The sequence below is a fragment of the Tachypleus tridentatus genome, chromosome 13 (assembly GCF_004210375.1).
Source record: "Tachypleus tridentatus isolate NWPU-2018 chromosome 13, ASM421037v1, whole genome shotgun sequence".
Taxonomy (NCBI): domain Eukaryota; kingdom Metazoa; phylum Arthropoda; class Merostomata; order Xiphosura; family Limulidae; genus Tachypleus; species Tachypleus tridentatus.
In genome coordinates, this window is record NC_134837.1 from 4,812,945 (window position 1) to 4,829,057 (window position 16,113).

The following is a 16,113-nucleotide window of genomic DNA, read 5'->3' on the forward strand; positions in this document are numbered from 1 at the left end:
ATAGAAACACGAGTTATAAACTGTACAGATAGAAACATGAGTTATAAACTGTACAGATAGAAACATGAGTTATAAACTGTACAGATAGAAACACGAGTTATAAACTGTACAGATAGAAACACGAGTTATAAACTGTACAGATAGAAACACGAGTTATAAACTGTACAGATAGAAACACGAGTTATAAACTGTACAAATAGAAACACGAGTTATAAACTGTACAGATAGAAACATGAGTATAAAACTGTACAGATAGAAACACGAGTTATAAACTGTACAGATAGAAACACGAGTTATAAACTGTACAAATAGAAACACAGTTATAAACTGTACAAATAGAAACACAAGTTATAAACTGTACAAATAGAAACACGAGTTATAAATTGTACAGATAGAAACACGAGTTATAAACTGTACAGATAGAAACACGAGTTATAAACTGTACAGATAGAAACACGAGTTATAAACTGTACGAATAGAAACACGAGTTATAAACTGTACAAATAGAAACATGAGTTATAAACTGTACGAATAGAAACACGAGTTATAAACTGTACAGATAGAAACATGAGTTATAAACTGTACGAATAGAAACACGAGTTATAAACTGTACAAATAGAAACACGAGTTATAAACTGTACAAATAGAAACATGAGTTATAAACTGTACAAATAGAAACACGAGTTATAAACTGTACAAATAGAAACACGAGTTATAAACTGTACAGATAGAAACACGAGTTATAAACTGTACAGATAGAAACACGAGTTATAAACTGTACAAATAGAAACACGAGTTATAAATTGTACAGATAGAAACACGAGTTATAAACTGTACAGATAGAAACACGAGTTATAAACTGTACAGATAGAAACACGAGTTATAAACTGTACAAATAGAAACACGAGTTATAAACTGTACGAATAGAAACACGAGTTATAAACTGTACAGATAGAAACACAGTTATAAACTGTACAGATAGAAACACGAGTTATAAACTGTACAAATAGAAACACGAGTTATAAACTGTACGAATAGAAACACGAGTTATAAACTGTACAGATAGAAACACAGTTATAAACTGTACAAATAGAAACACGAGTTATAAACTGTACAAATAGAAACATGAGTTATAAACTGTACAAATAGAAACACGAGTTATAAACTGTACAAATAGAAACACGAGTTATAAACTGTACGAATAGAAACACGAGTTATAAACTGTACAGATAGAAACACAGTTATAAACTGTACAGATAGAAACACGAGTTATAAACTGTACAAATAGAAACACGAGTTATAAACTGTACAAATAGAAACACGAGTTATAAACTGTACAAATAGAAACATGAGTTATAAACTGTACAAATAGAAACACGAGTTATAAACTGTACAAATAGAAACATGAGTTATAAACTGTACGAATAGAAACACGAGTTATAAACTGTACAAATAGAAACATGAGTTTTAACTGTACAGATAGAAACACAGTTATAAACTGTACAGATAGAAACACGAGTTATAAACTGTACGAATAGAAACACGAGTTATAAACTGTACAGATAGAAACACAGTTATAAACTGTACAGATAGAAACACGAGTTATAAACTGTACAAATGGAAACACGAGTTATAAACTGTACGAATAGAAACACGAGTTATAAACTGTACAAATAGAAACATGAGTTATAAACTGTACAGATAGAAACACAGTTATAAACTGTACAGATAGAAACACGAGTTATAAACTGTACGAATAGAAACACGAGTTATAAACTGTACAGATAGAAACACAGTTATAAACTGTACAGATAGAAACACGAGTTATAAACTGTACAAATAGAAACACGAGTTATAAACTGTACAGATAGAAACACGAGTTCTAAACTGTACGAATAGAAACACGAGTTATAAACTGTACAAATAGAAACACGAGTTATAAACTGTACGAATAGAAACACGAGTTATAAACTGTACGAATAGAAACACGAGTTATAAACTGTACAGATAGAAACACAGTTATAAACTGTACAGATAGAAACACGAGTTATAAACTGTACAAATAGAAACACGAGTTATAAACTGTACGAATAGAAACACGAGTTATAAACTGTACAGATAGAAACACAGTTATAAACTGTACAGATAGAAACACGAGTTATAAACTGTACAAATAGAAACACGAGTTATAAACTGTACAGATAGAAACACGAGTTATAAACTGTACAAATAGAAACACGAGTTATAAACTGTACAGATAGAAACATGAGTATAAAACTGTACAGATAGAAACACGAGTTATAAACTGTACAGATAGAAACACGAGTTATAAACTGTACAAATAGAAACACAGTTATAAACTGTACAAATAGAAACACAAGTTATAAACTGTACAGATAGAAACACGAGTTATAAACTGTACAAATAGAAACACGAGTTATAAATTGTACAGATAGAAACACGAGTTATAAACTGTACAGATAGAAACATGAGTTATAAACTGTACAGATAGAAACACAGTTATAAACTGTACAGATAGAAACACGAGTTATAAACTGTACGAATAGAAACACGAGTTATAAACTGTACAGATAGAAACACAGTTATAAACTGTACAGATAGAAACACGAGTTATAAACTGTACAAACAGAAACACGAGTTATAAACTGTACAGATAGAAACACGAGTTCTAAACTGTACGAATAGAAACACGAGTTATAAACTGTACAAATAGAAACACGAGTTATAAACTGTACGAATAGAAACACGAGTTATAAACTGTACAGATAGAAACACAGTTATAAACTGTACAGATAGAAACACGAGTTATAAACTGTACAAATAGAAACACGAGTTATAAACTGTACAGATAGAAACATGAGTTATAAACTGTACAGATAGAAACATGAGTTATAAACTGTACAGATAGAAACACAGTTATAAACTGTACAGATAGAAACACGAGTTATAAACTGTACAAATAGAAACACGAGTTATAAACTGTACAGATAGAAACACGAGTTATAAACTGTACAAATAGAAACACGAGTTATAAACTGTACAGATAGAAACATGAGTTATAAACTGTACAGATAGAAACACGAGTTATAAACTGTACAGATAGAAACACGAGTTATAAACTGTACAGATAGAAACACGAGTTATAAACTGTACAGATAGAAACACGAGTTATAAACTGTACAAATAGAAACATGAGTTATAAACTGTACAGATAGAAACACGAGTTATAAACTGTACAAATAGAAACATGAGTTATAAACTGTACAGATAGAAACACGGTTATACACTATGTAGAAAAAAATACAGTGATACTCTGCGATTTTCAGTGTAAAAGGGAGAGCTGTATTAGTGTATTTATCCAAATAGAGACAAACATTGTTCTCCAGTAATTGGTTTTAGGAAATCGTGTGTTTAATGTTTGTAGTGCAAAACGGAGGATTGTATTCATTGTTACAAAGTCAAATAAAAGATAGCCTATGACTCCACAAACCATTAATGGATTTGTTTAAGCTGATGTTTCGCCACTTCGGCTTCCTCTGGACGAACAGAAGAACATTCGTTAAGTGAGTTAGGCTTTGTTTAATTAGTTGTTTGTTAACGGAGCAAAGACACACTGGACGATCTGCTGCGTTCACCGCGGATAATCAAACCCCGGATTTTAGCGTAACAATTCTGTAGACTTACTGTTGTCACTTCGGGTGACAATTTAGGATTCGACAAAATATATTCAACTTATTCGAGCCGACGTAAGAAGATGGACTTCGCGATGGAAAATATATATAAATGTCTTGCTGTAATACTATATTGTTTACCTTATGAAACTGCAATTACATGTATAGACATAAAATCATATTATTTAAGGTGTAAATGAGACGTATTTGTAGAATAATTACATTCAAAGAGAAGATAATAAAATAATGAACAATCCGGTGTGATGTTTGTTGAACTTTAGTTGGTTCTCTGCTTATTTAAACACTTGTGACACAGAGTAAAGCAAGTGGGGCAATCAGTATGAATAGTTTATTTCGTTAATGCAGTTCCTGTTGATGTATACAGAACCACAAAGTGTACGTGTCAAATTACATACCACATATCTGTATTTACGGTAACATTTTGAATCTAATTTACAACCTGCACGTTTTTTTGCGGCTTTATTGCATGTTTTGAGTTTCAAGACTGGCCTTAGTAAGTACTGTTTAAAATTCTAAGTGGTTTCTCTGTAACTCAGTGATAAAGATGTGATTATCTGTTTAATACGATCTGTAATCTTAACACTAACAATTGGTTTAAAAACATTCAAGGGAAATTCGGTTTTCTTGGCGTTAATGTATTTCTTAACAGTGTGTAATATGAAGGTGTAACTGTGTGTAATATTACAGTATATATGATAATCGTGTAATATTACAGTATATATGATAATTGTGTGTAATACACTGAAAACACACACACTTTTAAAAACTAAATAATAATTATATCTCTTCCAAAGCTGAGAAAATAAAACACGTTATTAAGTACACATATCACTGTAATCAGTAGACTGTGGTTAGTAAGTACACATATCACTGTAATCGGTAGACTGTGGTTAGTAAGTACACATATCACTGTAATCAGTAGACTGTGGTTAGTAAGTACACATATCACTGTAATCAGTAGACTGTGGTTAGTAAGTGCACATATCACTGTAATCAGTAGACTGTGGTTAGTAAGTACACATATCACTGTAATCAGTAGACTGTGGTTAGTAAGTACACATATCACTGTAATCAGTAGACTGTGGTTAGTAAGTACACATATCACTGTAATCAGTGGACCGTGGTTAGTAAGTACACATATCACTGTAATCAGTAGACCGTGGTTAGTAAGTACACATATCACTGTAATAAGTGGACCGTGGTTAGTAAGTACACATATCACTGTAATCAGTAGACCGTGGTTAGTAAGTACACATATCACTGTAATCAGTAGACCGTGGTTAGTAAGTACACATATCACTGTAATCAGTAGACCGTGGTTAGTAAGTACACATATCACTGTAATCAGTAGACTGTGGTTAGTAAGTACACATATCACTGTAATCAGTAGACCGTGGTTAGTAAGTACACATATCACTGTAATCAGTAGACCGTGGTTAGTAAGTACACATATCACTGTAATCAGTAGACCGTGGTTAGTAAGTACACATATCACTGTAATCAGTAGACCGTGGTTAGTAAGTACACATATCACTGTAATCAGTAGACCGTGGTTAGTAAGTACACATATCACTGTAATCAGTAGACCGTGGTTAGTAAGTACACATATCACTGTAATCAGTAGACTGTGGTTAGTAAGTACACATATCACTGTAATCAGTAGACTGTGGTTAGTAAGTACACATATCACTGTAATCAGTAGACTGTGGTTAGTAAGTACACATATCACTGTAATCAGTAGACCGTGGTTAGTAAGTACACATATCACTGTAATCAGTAGACCGTGGTTAGTAAGTACACATATCACTGTAATCAGTAGACTGTGGTTAGTAAGTGCACATATCACTGTAATCAGTAGATTGTGGTTAGTAAGTACACATATCACTGTAATAAGTGGACTGTGGTTAGTAAGTACACATATCACTGTAATAAGTGAATTGTGGTTAGTAAGTACACATATCACTGTAATCAGTAGACCGTGGTTAGTAAGTACACACATCACTGTAATCAGTAGACTGTGGTTAGTAAGTACACATATCACTGTAATAAGTGGACCGTGGTTAGTAAGTACACATATCACTGTAATCAGTAGACTGTGGTTAGTAAGTACACATATCACTGTAATCAGTAGACTGTGGTTAGTAAGTACACATATCACTGTAATCAGTAGACTGTGGTTAGTAAGTACACATATCACTGTAATCAGTAGACTGTGGTTAGTAAGTACACATATCACTGTAATCAGTAGACCGTGGTTAGTAAGTACACATATCACTGTAATCAGTAGACCGTGGTTAGTAAGTACACATATCACTGTAATCAGTAGACCGTGGTTAGTAAGTACACATATCATTGTAATCAGTAGACCGTGGTTAGTAAGTACACATATCACTGTAATCAGTAGACTGTGGTTAGTAAGTACACATATCACTGTAATCAGTAGACTGTGGTTAGTAAGTACACATATCACTGTAATCAGTAGACTGTGGTTAGTAAGTACACATATCACTGTAATCAGTAGACTGTGGTTAGTAAGTACACATATCACTGTAATCAGTAGACCGTGGTTAGTAAGTACACATATCACTGTAATCAGTAGACCGTGGTTAGTAAGTACACATATCACTGTAATCAGTAGACTGTGGTTAGTAAGTACACATATCACTGTAATCAGTAGATTGTGGTTAGTAAGTACACATATCACTGTAATAAGTGGACTGTGGTTAGTAAGTACACATATCACTGTAATAAGTGAATTGTGGTTAGTAAGTACACATATCACTGTAATCAGTAGACCGTGGTTAGTAAGTACACATATCACTGTAATCAGTAGACTGTGGTTAGTAAGTACACATATCACTGTAATAAGTGGACCGTGGTTAGTAAGTACACATATCACTGTAATCAGTAGACTGTGGTTAGTAAGTACACATATCACTGTAATCAGTAGACTGTGGTTAGTAAGTACACATATCACTGTAATCAGTAGACTGTGGTTAGTAAGTACACATATCACTGTAATCAGTAGACTGTGGTTAGTAAGTACACATATCACTGTAATCAGTAGACCGTGGTTAGTAAGTACACATATCACTGTAATCAGTAGACCGTGGTTAGTAAGTACACATATCACTGTAATCAGTAGACTGTGGTTAGTAAGTGCACATATCACTGTAATCAGTAGACTGTGGTTAGTAAGTACACATATCACTGTAATGAGTAGACTGTGGTTAGTAAGTACACATATCACTGTAATAAGTGGACTGTGGTTTGTAAGTACACATATCACTGTAATAAGTGGATTGTGGTTAGTAAGTACACATATCACTGTAATCAGTAGACCGTGGTTAGTAAGTACACATATCACTGTAATCAGTAGACTGTGGTTAGTAAGTACACATATCACTGTAATAAGTGGACTGTGGTTAGTAAGTACACATATCACTGTAATCAGTAGACTGTGGTTAGTAAGTACACATATCACTGTAACCAGTAGACTGTGGTTAGTAAAACACATATCACTGTAATCAGTAGACTGTGGTTAGTAAGTACACATATCACTGTAATCAGTAGACTGTGGTTAGTAAAACACATACCAGTGTAAGTTAGTAGACCGTGGTGAGTAAGTACACATATCACTGTAATCAGTAGACTGTGGTTAGTAAAAACACATATCACTGTAATCAGTAGACTGTGGTTAGTAAGTACACATATCACTGTAATCAGTAGACTGTGGTTAGTAAAAACACATACCAGTGTAAGTTAGTAGACCGTGGTGAGTAAGTACACATATCACAGTAACCACTGATGTGAGACCTTGTTGATATGTTATGTAACGACTAGTTTGGAGATACATAAAAACACGTACAAGTGTTCTATTATATTTAATACAGTAAAACCTGTGCAAGTCGGAAATATCAAAATTTTACAGCATTATCTTAAGATTTTTCTTATAAAACGCCCTCTATATGGCAGAACCTCAGTAACGCGGACAGAAAACTTACCTCATCTATCAACAAGTAGGATTAGAACCCGACTTAGGCGGAAAAATTGTTTTTAATTAAATATTAATAACATTTCTAATTAATAATTTCTTTAAATATTAATAAATTCTAGGACATTTTGTTACAGTAATTATTGGTTAAATATATTCTGTTATTTTTTCTGCTGTCATGATTTTTGCTGTTAAATTAGATTCATGATTTATAAAAATATATTTGTGTTTTAGGTGCACAATTCTATTCTTTAAATAATTCTCACGAAAAAATAAATTTATATCTTTCCTAATTTTAAAATGTGTAAAGAGTGAAAAATCATGCTGTTTCAGGAAGAATGAACTTCCTGTAGAATGGAAAGTGAATAATAAAACATGGATGACAAGTGTTATATTCAAGGAATTTTTGAACAAATTAAACAAAATAATAGAACAAGAAAATAGGAATATTCTACTAGATAATGCAATTTGTCACCCAAACATTCAACTTTCAAATGTTTGTTTATTCTTTCTACCTAAATGTACAACATCAGTTCTACAGTCACTAGGTAATGGAATGTATAAGATTGAAATACAGAATATTGATGCTTCAGCATATTATTGTAAACATGGACGACTGTAAGAGAGCATCTGAAATGACCATGAAAATTGATGTGTTAGATGCAATTGCATTTTTAAGTCATTCAAATGTGTAATAAAGTGCTTTCAAAACTGTGGATTTATTCTTGATAATGGTGGAGAATATATAAGTTATTTATGACGATTCTAGTGAAATCCAAACTCTGATTGATGTAGGTTTATACAGATGATTCTGTGAACGCAGAAAGTTTTGTGAACGTTGACTTGAATGTTTTAACAGATACTGATCAAACTGATTTATAATCTGTAGTAGAATCACAAGATGGTAACAGTGTGAGAGATGCAGAAGATGAACAAAATGTAAAAGATAGCGAGGAAATGGAAATTTATACTTCATCACAAGTGTTAAGTTTTATTAACACTATCAAGTTGTATGGAAAAATGAAGGGGGAAAATGAACTTCATGAAAAGGTCGTAGAATTGTCGTTCTCTTTTAACCGCATGAGAAAGTCCACTAGAAAACTAAACAGTTGAAAGAGAACAGTTTCTTCAAATAAATTTGATTAAGATTGTGTATTTATGTATATTTTGAATGTTTATTTTTGTTCTTATTCTAATAAATATAACATAAACAGTATAATAACTTTATTCACAGACGTCTTACTTCCCTTGAGTTAAGCAAGTATAACGTTCTGCTCAAAAATTATATATATTAAGGAAATCCATGTTCACTGTCTGAGCCGGAAAATCTGCTTAAACCGGAAATTTTACTCGGTCCCGTGCGATTCCGCCTTATACAGGTTTTACTGTATAACGATTAGTTTGTAGGTAGTTACATACAGCTTTTAACAATATGTTCAAATCTTGTTACGAGTGTTATATAAGGATTAGTTTGTAGGTAATTACATACATCTTTTAACAATATGTTCAAATCTTGTTCCCAGTGTTATATAAGGATTAGTTTGTAGGTAGTTACATACAGCTTTTAACAATACGTTCAAATCTTGTTCCGAGTGTTATATAAGGATTAGTTTGTAGGTAGTTTCATACAGCTTTTAACAATATGTTCAAATCTTGTTCCGAGTGTTATATAAGGATTAGTTTGTAGGTAGTTTCATACGGCTTTTAACAATATGTTCAAATCTTGTTCCGAGTTTTATATAATGATTAGTTTGCAGGTAGTTACATACAGCTTTTAACAATACGTTCAAATCTTGTTCCGAGTGTTATATAAGGATTAGTTTGCAGGTAGTTACATACAGCTTTTAACAATATGTTCAAATCTTGTTCCGAGTGTTATATAATGATTAGTTTGCAGGTAGTTACATATAGCTTTTAACAATATGTTCAAATCTTGTTCCGAGTGATATATTAGGATTAGTTTGCAGGTAGTTACATACAGCTTTTAACAATATGTTCAAATCTTGTTCCGAGTGTTATATAAGGATTAGTTTGTAGGTAATTACATACATCTTTTAACAATATGTTCAAATCTTGTTCCGAGTGTTATATAAGGATTAGTTTGTAGGTAGTTACATACAGCTTTTAACAATATGTTCAAATCTTGTTCCGAGTGTTATATAAGGATTAGTTTGCAGGTAGTTACATATAGCTTTTAACAATATGTTCAAATCTTGTTCCGAGTGATATATTAGGATTAGTTTGCAGGTAGTTACATACAGCTTATATAGAAATATATATAGAAATCTTGATCTGAGAATGTTTGACGTATTATGTAAGGATTCGTTTGAAATTTGGCAACTGTATTTTTCGAACTATTATTATAGTTGAAACAGAGATTAAACGTACTAAGTTATCCGACAACTTTCTAATCAAAACGATTGTCATTATATTTTGACAACTACAATCCTCAGAATGATTAACCATTAGTATTAGAAAACCAATTTAAAGTTACTTCAAACTTGATATATTGAAGACGAATAGTTGGGTTTCTTTGTTCTAGCGTAAAACTACCAACTGAATATGAGTGCTGTGTCTAACGTTAAAATCTAACTCTGATTTGTATCAATTATAAACGTCTGAAGAAACACACTGTATATAAAATCGCTCTCTAGTGGCACCACGGTATGGGTGCGGGTGTTATCGCTAGAAACCGGGTTTCAATATTCATGTAGCTGTGTGCTTAATACAAACAACAAGATATAATTTTGATTTAATTATTTCAACTTGTGGCATGATGGTGGGTTAAACAAACCCAGCTAACTAATTAATTAACATCTGTTTTTTTTATGAATTTCGCACAAAGCTACTCGAGGGCTATCTGTGCTAGCCGTCCCTAATTTAGCAGTGTAAGACTAAAGGGAAGGCAGCTAGTCATCACCACCCACCGCCAACGCTTGGGCTACTCTTTTACCAACGAATAGTGGGATTGACCGTCACACTATAACGCCTCCACGGCTGAAAGGACGAGCATGTTTGGCGCGACGGGGATGCGAACCCGCGACCCTCAGATTACGAGTCGCACGCCTTAACACGCTTGGATTAACATTTACTTTAGAATTGATACCAGTGTTATAAATGTAGCTGTCAGCTTTTATGTCGATCATTTAAGTTTCACATTAAATCATTTTTAGACCTCATCTTTTATGTAAAGTGTTTTTATTTAGCTGTTAAATCGCTGTACGTATTAACTTTGTTCTTATCAAAATTTTACGTTTTTCTGTTTTCAATGTTAAAAGTATTTAGGATAATTTTTGTGATCGCTATAAACATATTTATATTATATTATATTATATTATATTATATTATATTATATTATATTATATTATATTATATTATATTATATTATATTATATTATATTATATTATATTATATTATATTATATTATATTATATTATATTATATTATATTATATTTACAAACATCAACAACGTCAAATCTATTTATTCTGTTATTAATTTCTATTATTTAGTTTGAAATGTTGGCGCTAATTAGATTTTTAACTACAATATATTAATATATTAATAATGACAGAGAAAAAAAATAATAATTCAACGCCCCTAGCGGCTTAGCAGTGAGTATAAGGACTTACATTGTTATAAACCGGGGTTCGATGCTTATAGTGGGCACAGCACAGATAGCCTATTGTGTAGCTTTGTGCTTAATAACTAGTAAACAAACGAATAAATAGTCACATTTTGTATAAAGTAATGACTAAGTATAACTGAACTTGTGGACATTTTCAATGACTTATTTATAATTGTCAACGAACACTTCTATACAAGTAATTTACCTTCAGCATATTCATTGTTTTAGTTGTTTTAAAGATAATACGGTCATCGTTTACTCTAAACAAGGTACTGTTTATTATAATTCCATCCCATGTAGGCGTAGACTATGTGCTGTACTGAATACAACGAACCGTGGACTATGTGCTGTACTGAATACAACGAACCGTGGACTATGTGCTGTACTGAATACAACGAACCGTGGACTATGTGCTGTACTGAATACAACGAACCATGGACTATGTGCTGTACTGAATACAACGAACAGTGGACTATGTGCTGTACTGATTACAACGAACAGTGGACTATGTGCTGTACTGAATACAACGAACCGTGGACTATGTGCTGTACTGAATACAACGAACCGTGGACTATGTGCTGTACTGAATACAACGAACCGTGGACTATGTCCTATATTGAATACAATGAACCGTGGACTATGTGCTGTACTGAATACAACGAACCGTGGACTATGTGCTGTACTGAACACAACGAACCGTGGACTATGTGCTGTACTGAATACAATGAACCGTGGACTATGTCCTGTACTGAATACAATGGACCGTGGACTATGGGCTGTACTGAATACAATGAACCGTGGACTATGCGCTGCACTGAATACAACGAACCGTGAACTATGTCCTGTACTGAATACAACGAACCGTGGACTATGTCCTGTACTGAATACAATGGACCGTGGACTATGGCCTGTACTGAATACAATGAACCGTGGACTATGTCCTGTACTGAATACAACGAACCGTGAACTATGTCCTGTACTGAATACAACGAACCGTGGACTATGTGCTGTACTGAATACAACGAACCGTGGACTATGTCCTGTACTGAATACAACGAACCGTGGACTATGTCCTGTACTGAATACAATGAACCGTGGACTACGTCCTGTACTGAATACAATGAACCGTGGACTATGTCCTGTACTGAATACAACGAACCGTGGACTATGTCCTGTACTGAATACAATGAACCGTGGACTATGTCCTGTACTGAATACAATGAACCGTGGACTATGCCGAATAGGTCTTTTACCCACTACAAAAGCTCTTTATGCCAGTTTGTACAGAATAGTGGCCGAGATGCTATATATATTATATGATATATATATATTATATATATTATCAAATTGTTTGGTAATTAATTAATTTGTCATAATTATAGTTATAGTATTTTAACATTGGTTTCTTTTTCTACTTGAAACTAGTTTTACTCATAGCTCCGAAGAACCAGCAAGTTTCTTCCTGGTGACCACATTAGTTATTCTACGAATTTTAGACTAAAAGCAAAGTAGAATATACAACGTTTCTCAGCATGTTGTCTACCATCACTGAACACAACTCTATGTTGAATATTTATAACATATATTGTAATATTTACCGAGTAGCATGTTGTCTACCATCACTGAACACAACTCTATGTTGAATATTCGTAACATATATTGTAATATTTACCGAGTAGCATGTTGTCTACCATCACTGAACACAACTCTATGTTGAATATTTATAACATATATTGTAATATTTACCGAGTAGCATGTTGTCTACCATCACTGAACACAACTCTATGTTGAATATTCATAACATATATTGTAATATTTACCGAGTAGCATGTTGTCTACCATCACTGAACACAACTCTATGTTGAATATTCATAACATATATTGTAATATTTACCGAGTAGCATGTTGTCTACCATCACTGAACACAACTCTATGTTGAATATTCATAACATTTATTGTAATATTTACCGAGTAGCATGTTGTCTACCATCACTGAACACAACTCTATGTTGAATATTTATAACATATATTGTAATATTTACCGAGTAGCATGTTGTCTACCATCACTGAACACAACTCTATGTTGAATATTCGTAACATATATTGTAATATTTACCGAGTAGCATGTTGTCTACCATCACTGAACACAACTCTATGTTGAATATTTATAACATATATTGTAATATTTACCGAGTAGCATGTTGTCTACCATCACTGAACACAACTCTATGATGAATATTCATAACATATATTGTAATATTTACCGAGTAGCTTGTTGTCTACCATCACTGAACACAACTCTATGTTGAATATTCATAACATATATTGTAATATTTACCGAGTAGCATGTTGTCTACCATCACTGAACACAACTCTATGTTGAATATTCATAACATATTGTAATATTTCTAAAGTGGTTCAACAAGTAGAACGTCAGGTGTCGCCCCCAAACATAAGAACTTTTTATAACTTTTAGTATCTAAAACAACCATTAACTTACGAATTACCTAGTTCTATATGACCGAAGTATTGATGACGTAAAAACTTCGTAGTTCAGGTTTTGAAATAATGTTTTACGAGTATTACTTTGTTTCATACAACAATAGTGTTATTACTTTTATAATTTTACTGAGTCTCTTGAGTTGAGTATTACTTTGTTTCATACAACAATAGTGTTATTACTTTTATAATTTTACTAATTCTCTTGAGTTGAAAGGTTGTAGTAAAAATGATGTTTTGTTCCGGAAATCTGTGTCTAATCATTTCATTGAAAAGGTATAAGAAAGCTGGTCCTAAATAAAGGTCCTATAATAGCCCATAAAGTAATAATGTTGTTGTTTTTGAATTAAGCACGAAGCTACATAGTGGGCTATCTATGTTCTGCCCACCACAAAACTAGCATTGCACGTCCACAGACATAGCAATGTGACACTGGGGACAAATTTTAATGACCAAATAAAAACAGACATCTAGTATTACCTGAATCTGACCGTTAAGTAACACTTCGAATCTGACGGATATGTCGAAACTTGGTCTGTAGCAACGTTAAGTAACACTTCGAACCTGACGGATATGTCGAAACTTGGTTTGTAGCAACGTTAAGTAACACTTCGAACCTGACGGATATGTCGGAACTTGGTTTGTAGCAACGTTAAGTAACACTTCGAACCTGACGGATATGTCGAAACTTGGTTTGTGGCAACGTTAAGTAACACTTCGAACCTGACGGATATGTCGGAACTTGGTTTGTAGCAACTCAAGATGATTTCGTCTCTTCTTTGAACCCTTTCGGCACAAATGAGCCACTCGAGGAACATTAAACTCAAGGACACGAAGAACACGATTTACTCAACGGACGAACCGTGGGAAAACCTGTTCACTCCTTACACAACCCTTTGTTCCCACCGTCGCGTTACGGTATACGTTGCGTCGTTGTTAAAGAGAACGTTTTGCCTCACTATGGATACATAACATAAACCGTGTGTGCCAGCAGACCATCTGGTAGGCCTTTTATCAAAAACAAGTTCTCTCTGTCATCCGCTTTCTTACCAGTGGAACAATAGGCTGCTGGTATAGAAGGGGTGTAAGGTTCCCTTTGTTAACGTTTTTTTTTTTATTCTAGGGGTATGAAAACACCTTGCCGTTCCTTTAAGGGGCACGTTTGGGGAGATAGTTTCATATATATGTATGTATGTATCAAAACTTTGTGTTTGGTCAGCGTAACAACTAAAACTTTGACTAAGTAATCTGAGGGAAATATTGAGTGATTTTTATTACACTGTTTTGGTTGGTAGTTTACAAAATATGAGAATGGTTTGAAATCGGGGTGATCTTTAGTTGACAAGATGTTGCGATCACTGAACAAAGTCTGAAACTGTCTCTCACAATCCTCCATCTTTGTTTAAAATCTGCTTATCCTCCTTTCTAAGGTATTGGAATCGTCCTATCTTGAAATGCAAGTATTTCGCTTTAGCGATGTGTACGGTAGAGTGACTGTTCTGTTATTGGTTCACGGGTATCACATGGCAACGCTCGCGGTATACAACTGGTTTTCAGAGAGAGGTTCACGTTCTTTACTTTTTATCTGGAAGTTAAAGTGTAGACGAACGCCGAGCAGCAGTTATCGTCTTGCTTTCGTTACGAACAATCCCGCGTGAATTTTACAAGGATTGACGTAAATCCCAAGAGCGGCAAAAGACGAGATGGAGAGACAGCTAGATTGGTGCGGTATTTCAAAATGTCTAATTGCACAGCATGATCCGACAGCACATGGTGGAGTTTTGGAAGTTTCGGAGATGTGTTTGTTTTCTCGAAATACAAACAGAAACCACTGAGCATTTTATGATGAGTTAACAGAGTTGAAACTAGAAGATAAGTGGATAAAATTGGAAGATAAATGGATTAACAGATAACAAGAGGAGGTTATATCCTTAAGAAGACTGACGTGAAAACTTTGGAAAGGTAAACGTGGATTTAGTCGTGTGGAAAACACTGTGTATACTTTCGTTATTCATGAGTACAAAACTACACAGTGGACTACCTGTTCATTTCTCACTGAGCGTATCGAAACTAGGATTTTAGCGCTATAAGTCCTCAGACTTACCGCTGAGTCAAGAAGGGATAGCGTGAACAGATAACAAACGATTAAATAGTGGAGAATAAAATGAAACCTTTCATCATTTCATTAATTATCATAAAGTTTTCTATTTCAAATGCATCCTTTATTTTAGATGAGAGAATAATTATATTTACGTAAAGACATCCTTTAAATTTGACGA

General features: G+C 33.5%; 1 protein-coding gene and 1 long non-coding RNA gene across 3 annotated transcripts in view; both read right to left on the reverse strand.

The window, feature by feature from the left end:
- The window catches only part of LOC143239412 (uncharacterized), a 349,619-nt gene that overhangs the window by 106,045 nt on the left and 227,461 nt on the right, over positions 1 to 16,113 (reverse strand). The gene's annotated exons all lie outside the window — the stretch shown is intronic.
- LOC143238796 (uncharacterized) overlaps positions 1 to 16,113 on the reverse strand; it is a 78,593-nt gene that overhangs the window by 57,269 nt on the left and 5,211 nt on the right. The window contains exon 2 of the long non-coding RNA XR_013020765.1: positions 14,315 to 15,699. This is a non-coding gene — a long non-coding RNA (uncharacterized LOC143238796). The remainder of the gene's footprint in view (positions 1 to 14,314; positions 15,700 to 16,113) is intronic.